The sequence below is a fragment of the Ctenopharyngodon idella genome, chromosome 8, assembly GCF_019924925.1.
Source record: "Ctenopharyngodon idella isolate HZGC_01 chromosome 8, HZGC01, whole genome shotgun sequence".
NCBI lineage: Eukaryota > Metazoa > Chordata > Actinopteri > Cypriniformes > Xenocyprididae > Ctenopharyngodon > Ctenopharyngodon idella.
In genome coordinates this window covers 11,136,214-11,143,100 of record NC_067227.1, presented here as the reverse complement: position 1 = coordinate 11,143,100, position 6,887 = coordinate 11,136,214, and positions in this window count along the sequence as shown.

Genomic DNA, 6,887 nt, shown 5'->3' with positions numbered 1-6,887 from the left:
CTTTCTTTCAATTTCCATATATATTTTACATTTTAAAGAGGTTAAGTGTTGAGCTAAAATTGTCAGAAAACTATTATTAGGCAAAATACTCCAGATAACACTGTCTCGCATATCTGGCATATTTTCCAAAAAGAGGTCAAAAGGTTATCTTCCTTTTTTCCCCCAGTGACATGCTGATATGAAAATGCTGTTTGAGCTGACAAAAGCATATTTTACAAAACAGATTTATTTTAAGAAAGCAGTTTTGCTTGCTTATATTTAGATTAAGTTTCGTACACTCTTAAAAATAAAGGTTCTTTATTGGCATCAATGGTTCCATGAAGGACCTTTAACATCAATGGAACCTTTCCGATTCACAAAAGATTATTTATAGTTTAAAAAGGTTCTTTAGATTATTAACCGAAAGATTTTTTGGTGAACCAAAAAGGGTTCTTCTATGACATTGCTGCAAAAACTTGCTTTTGGAACCTTTATTTATAGAGTATATAAGTGAATAGTGTATGGGAACTTTAATGTGGTTTAGGACAAAGCCACTCAAAACCAAAAATCCATGCAGGATGGCATAATATCTACTATAAAGGAACAGAAGAAAACAATTCCAGACATGAATGTTTCCGGGCGACCCACTTGAGCGTTTTGATTTGCATTTTGTTTCTGTCTGGAGTGTGTGTCACCATTTGGCTTAGCTTTAAACACTCAAAGGCTTCTCTCAAAATCAAAAACAAGGAAATGTGGTGGAGATTTTTCGGACGTCTGCTAATGATTAGAAGCCAGTCATCCAAGCGAAAAGGAAGAGCTTATGTTTAGCAGAAAAACAGGACGTAGCTTCTTGTGAATGAGATTTGAAGGCCTGCTCTAAAGATGCTGAGTGGGCATATTCACAGTGTAATGCGGTAGTCCAACACACTTTACACAGAAAGATCCAAATAAACAGTCTTTAATAAATCCAGGAACATTTAGGAGCAAGAGTAAAGTTAACGTGCACTACGCTAAACTAAAGATGACACTAAACAATGAACAGAAAGAACTGAGGGCTTAAATACACACACTAATGATTAACTGAACAAGAAACAGGAGCGCAACTCAATCGGTAACCATGACAACTAATGCTGTGTCCCAATGCTTATATGTCCTAAAAGTATATACTTTTGAGTGTGTAGCAGAATATCAGGCAAGCTTTGGAATATACTACTTTATCATAATTGCATCTTGTCACAGTTCAAATCCTCCACATTAAATTTAATTTAATGGTGCGTTCACACCAAGTCATAATTACCATAATTACGAGATTTCAACTTGTAAAAAGCATTCACATCCTTGTAGAGCTCGTAATTGTAAGCTATAGGAAGTTTCTGAGAGCTCCTCCTTGTTTTATGGCAAGGTGGTAACCTTGCCATAAAACAGCTCAGAGTAGAACTTTTTGTTGTCATCTCGAAATTGCAGTAATTACGACATGGCGTGAACGCAGCATAATTTCCTACCATATCAGAGAAAAATGTAGTTGCACGCAGTGGCGCCTGCAGCTGTACGGCTGTACGCACTGTGCGTACCATGAGAGGGCGCTATTAATGCCGTTTTTATTTTTTACATAATTTTTAAATTGATTATTAAAATCTTTCTGTGTACACACATGACATATTAAGAAAGCAACAGAGAATGAGAATAAATAAAGGTGTGCGTTTGTGTGCTGTAAAGTCAAATGTGTTTATGTGCGTGCATGGGTGGGCGTGGGGGGGTATGGGTGAAAAGAAATCTGATTGGATAGTTTAGTTTCGTCACTTTTTCTACACATAAAAAATATTTCTACAGATTTAACAAAACGAGCTCAATATGTTTAAACGCTCTCTAAAACAGCTAAACTTGACTGAAACATTTGCAAAAGGCCTAAAACTATTGTGTAGGGATGGAGAAATTAAACCTCTTAAATATTTGAAGCTTTTCTCTGAATGTTTAGGGAAAAGTTTCAGAGCATTAAGAGTGTCGAAAACAGTGCCATCTTGTGACGGGTAAAATGTACAGCAGCCATAAACCCGAGCGCGCAGCTCCGTTGTTTTATCCATTAAGCACAAACCAAAGCCTGGCGACGCTAAATGAGTTCAGTTTTCTGATAATATAATTCACATATTAAAGTGGGACAATAAATTAAATGTAACAACAAAAAACAATAATTATAATAATATTACCTTCTGATTTAAGGCAAGTAAATTGTGCTGTTATTGTTTTACCGGTTATAGGACAGAACATATGACAATGTAATATATATTTTTTGTTATATAGGCTATTTAAAATGTTAGTAAATGGATTTGAACTTCGTAGTGGTCTGGGTTCAAACATTCCGACACGCAAAGTGAAGCTTTCACGTGAATGGAAAGAAAGTGAGGCTTTGTTGTTCGTTAATCACATGTTTCTCTGAAAACAATACGCACATTTCGGGTTGGTGCAAAAAAAGTATTCTCGTCACTTCATAACATTAAGGTTGAACTGCTGTAGTTTTAAAGCTTTCTGGGCATTTGAAAGTGTAAATTAATTTGCTGTCAATGCAGGCCTCATTGAGCCATCGGATTTTATCAAAAATATCTTTTGTGTTCCGAAGATGAACGAAGGTCTTACGGGTGTGGAACGACATGAGGGTGAGTAATTAATGACAGAATTTCATTTTTGGGTGAACTAACCCTTTAATTGGCATTAATGCCACAAACAAATTAACAAATGAATGTTGAATGTTTGCATTTGCACATTGCTTTATATAGCAGCGGTGGGGAACGTTGATCCTGGAGGGCCATTGTCCTGCAGAGTTTAGCTCCAACCCTGGAAAAAACACTCACCTGCCTGTAACTTTAGTAATCCTGAAGACCTTGATTAGCTTCAGGTGTGTTTAATTAGGGTTGGACCTCTGCAGGACAATGACCCTCCAGGATCAACGTTCCCCACCCCCCTGCTTTATAGCCTAGTCTGTTTCTTGCACCAAAGACGAAGAATGAAAAAAATGAAAATTGTGCCAACCAACCCCAGTTCTGCAATGAATTCTCTTTCTTTCCCACACTTTTCTTTTTGCCACTCTTGCCAATGTCAGCCTTCATCACAGATGTCTGTGAACATCAAAGTCCTGTTTTTGATAACCGCTTGTATTTTCCACATTGATTTTTCCTGGAGAGCATTCACTGTTCTGCTAGTCAGTTGCCTTTTCACAAGGGAAAACCATGTTTGGCTCTCCATTCATTGCTCTCCATTAGGAGACTCCGTTGTTGACCACGTCCTAAGCTCCTAGTTTCAAACAGACTTCTGGTAGGCTTATGCCTAAAAGACTATTTTGGATTGACACGGCTTTGTTTTTCAAGCTGCCCAGAAATAAGAACAAGCACAGAATGAATGACAAACAGCCAAAATATTCCATATGCATGCACTTATGCAAATCAGCACAAATGACTAAAGAAACTTAAGATGAGTGTCTTAAATGTTGTTTCAAAACATTTTCACCAGTCAAATGTGGTTTTGAAGTTTTTCAAGCCCTTACCACGCACTTGACCAGCCTATATCATATCAGCTCCCTCTAGAGGTCTTAAAGACGTCAACTCTAACTTTATTAAACACAAAGCTTTTTTACACAGCGGTTAGTTAATTAGTTTTTATAAAAAGGAAGTGGCCTCTCACCGACGGATTTTTTTTTTTTTTTTTTGGGATATCCACATTATTTTTAACGTAAGAGCGACCTTTTTTTACGTTAAATGTGCAAGGCTTCAGGTGTCAGCCACTTCCAATTTAGCTGTACAAAAACAGTGCGCTGTTAATCATAAATACACTGGCCTGTAGAGCAAACTTTTGTTATTCTTCTAGTTATTTAACTAATGTGGCTAATCTGAAGTATTTAGTGGCTACTGATACCCTTGTGAAAAAAAGTATATATTTTAAAAACCTGTGCTTGCTGGTAATATAGGGTACACCTTAAGAAAAATTTTGCTTTTCATTAGCTCCGATAGTGTATGAAGAAAATATATGTTTTTATTGAACATTGATGGAGCAACATATTTTGTGTGAAAATAAATCATAAAAGTGGTTTGTTTGTTTGTTTGTTTGTTTGTTTGTTTAAAAATCTTATAAATGTACAAGGTGGCAAGGTGGGCATTTTACCCCACACATGGGGCAAAAGGCATAAAGGAGACTATTGATACAAATAATTTAGCTAAAATAATGTATTTAATAATGTCTACAAAATTATTTAAAAAAGTAAGGATTCTGAAAGCATTGAATGATATCCTATAATAATTTAATTTACAGTAGTAACAAATAAATATATTTTATCATATGATATGATTAAAATATTTTTAAACATGATGGTTTCATTATAAATAGTAGACACCCAACTTGATGTATGATATTTACCATCTGAATCTAACCATATCATGTTCAAAAAAAAAAAAAAAATGAATGTGGGCCCCAGCTTGGTTAAAGTTTTGGGCCCCAGTTAGATTGTCTATTATTGTTTATAGGGCCCCATAAGGGTGTAACGTGGCTGTTTTAGAAAATAGCATGTTGGATCCAGATGGAGTTTAAGAGTTTATTTAAACAAAACAACAGATGTAAATCCAGGCAGAAAACACAAGAGTCCAGGCAATGTAAAAGATAATCCATACACGGAACGACAGGAACCAAAACCAAGTGCACAAAATACATCTAAGTAGGATAACACCAGGCAAAGAACATCAGAAACACTGGGGTTTAAATACACAGGTTAACAAGGGGACAGGGACAGGTGTAGATGATTAGTTACTATGGCGACAAACAAGGGTAACTATGGAAACAAATAAGGAAGACAATGCATAAAGGGAAACAGGAACTAAACACATGAATGAACACAATCTGAACAGAAAAACACTTAAACTACAAAGTGCTTAAACACAAGACAGGGGAATACAGACTGGAATCATGACTGAACCCCTTAAGGAGCGGATTCCAGACGCTTCTCAAGCAAAGGGAGGTGGAGTGAGGTGGATCAGGGGGAGGGATGGAGGGAGGAACTGGAACAGAGAGGTTACAAATGGCCTATATGGCCATCACAGAGGGTTTAGAGAAGGCCTCCTTGGCCAATACAGGACAGACAGAGTTCATAGACAGCCTCCGTGGTCATATCAGGGCAGACAGGAAGTTCATGGACAACCTCTGTGGTCGTGTCAGAGCAGAAAGAGAGTTCAGGAGCGATCGCCACCACCTTGGGAGGAGCTGAAGAAGTGTGTGTGGCCAAATACACAAGATGGCAGCTGCCAGATGGAAGCTCAGCTGATGGTGGTAGGATCTCCCCGGGACCACCAGAACTGGGACCACCGGACTCAAATGCGCTGAGACCACTGGACTTGGGAACACTGGACTCAGATACACTGAGCCCCTCAGACTTGGGACCACCGGACTTGGGAGTGCTGGAATCTGTGGTGGGCCAAGCTCTGCGGCCACCGGAGTTTGAGACACATAGCCCCCCACCAAAAAGTATTTAGAGAAAGGGGACCTCCCCCACAGTTAAGGAGGAACCACTCAACTGGAGGGCGTAGTCCAGAAACCTGACTAAAGCGTCATGTAAAATTCTTGATTATAATTTTTAACAGTATTTGATATTGCATTTAAAGTTAATACATTTCAACTTAATGTAACATTTTGATAAAAACTATTCAAGTGAGGTTAACAATTAGCCTACAACAACAATAAAAATGTCCATCTAGATTGTAAAACAACGTTGAATATAACTTATTAATAGTAATCATAAAACAATTAATAAATGTAATTAGCAATAGTAGTAGTAGTAATAGTAATATAATAAAAATAGTAAAATAATCATTATATGGATGGAAACAACTGAAGCCTCCTCTACTCTCAACAGTTTCTCAGACTCACTGAGATGACTCAGATTGACTGGCAGACCATACGGTCTGTCTGAGGTCTGGCCGATTTAATTTCACATTTGATTTACTATCACAGATGAGAGCAGGATTCCTCAAAGGCAGTAGCAGAGACACTGTGCCAAAAAACGTCTTGGCTGCTAACGTTATGTCATGGTCTGTGGGGTTCTGGACACTTTACAGAAGTCTCACAGAACTCCAGTCTGCTGGTCCACTGAGGGCTGACGTAAAAGGTGAACGTTTTGGAGAACATTGTGTCCTCTTTCACTGGATGTTCTATAATCTGCATTCAACCCACACTGAGGTTTTTCTCTTTTTTTGACACCTGAACCTTTTCCTTTGTTGTTTTAGATACTCGCATGACGTTTCTGCAGCCACTAGATCAGTGTTTCTCAACGTTTCTGGTCCTGGAGGTCCAAAAAGAACATATCTTGAGAAATATCTCATTGTTTTTTCAGTGTAACCAAAACTGTTTGGTTACCAACATTTTTCGAAAGATCTTTTTTTGTGTTCCACAGAAGAAACACAGTCGTACATGTTTGGAATGACATGATGGTGAGTAAATTATGACAGTTTTCTTTTTTGGTTAACTATCCCTTGAAGTTTATAAGAATTATATACCATTATGCTATGGTCTGTCTGAATACTTGATTCTGATTGGCTGAAAGGTTTATTGCATAGGCATTGCAGCACATATACGATATCTGGCTCACACAGAAAAAAAATCGTCGCTACTTTCATTTAGTTGGGACACATCCCATTTGATATTTTGTTGTCTGGGAAAGTTTTGAAAGCTGGTTTATCCTGTGATTGGGCAGAAGAGTAGGTTTAGCTTTAGCAGCTCAGATTTGAGCTACCACCTGAGGCAAATTCCCAAGGTTTCAGTGCGCCTCAAATAAATCAAATTAACCAGCTACAAGATATGCAATATTTCATAAAGCCCCAAAGCTCCATTATGGGATTCTGGAATTTATTGACTTTTGAGTTGTAATTACAGTGAAG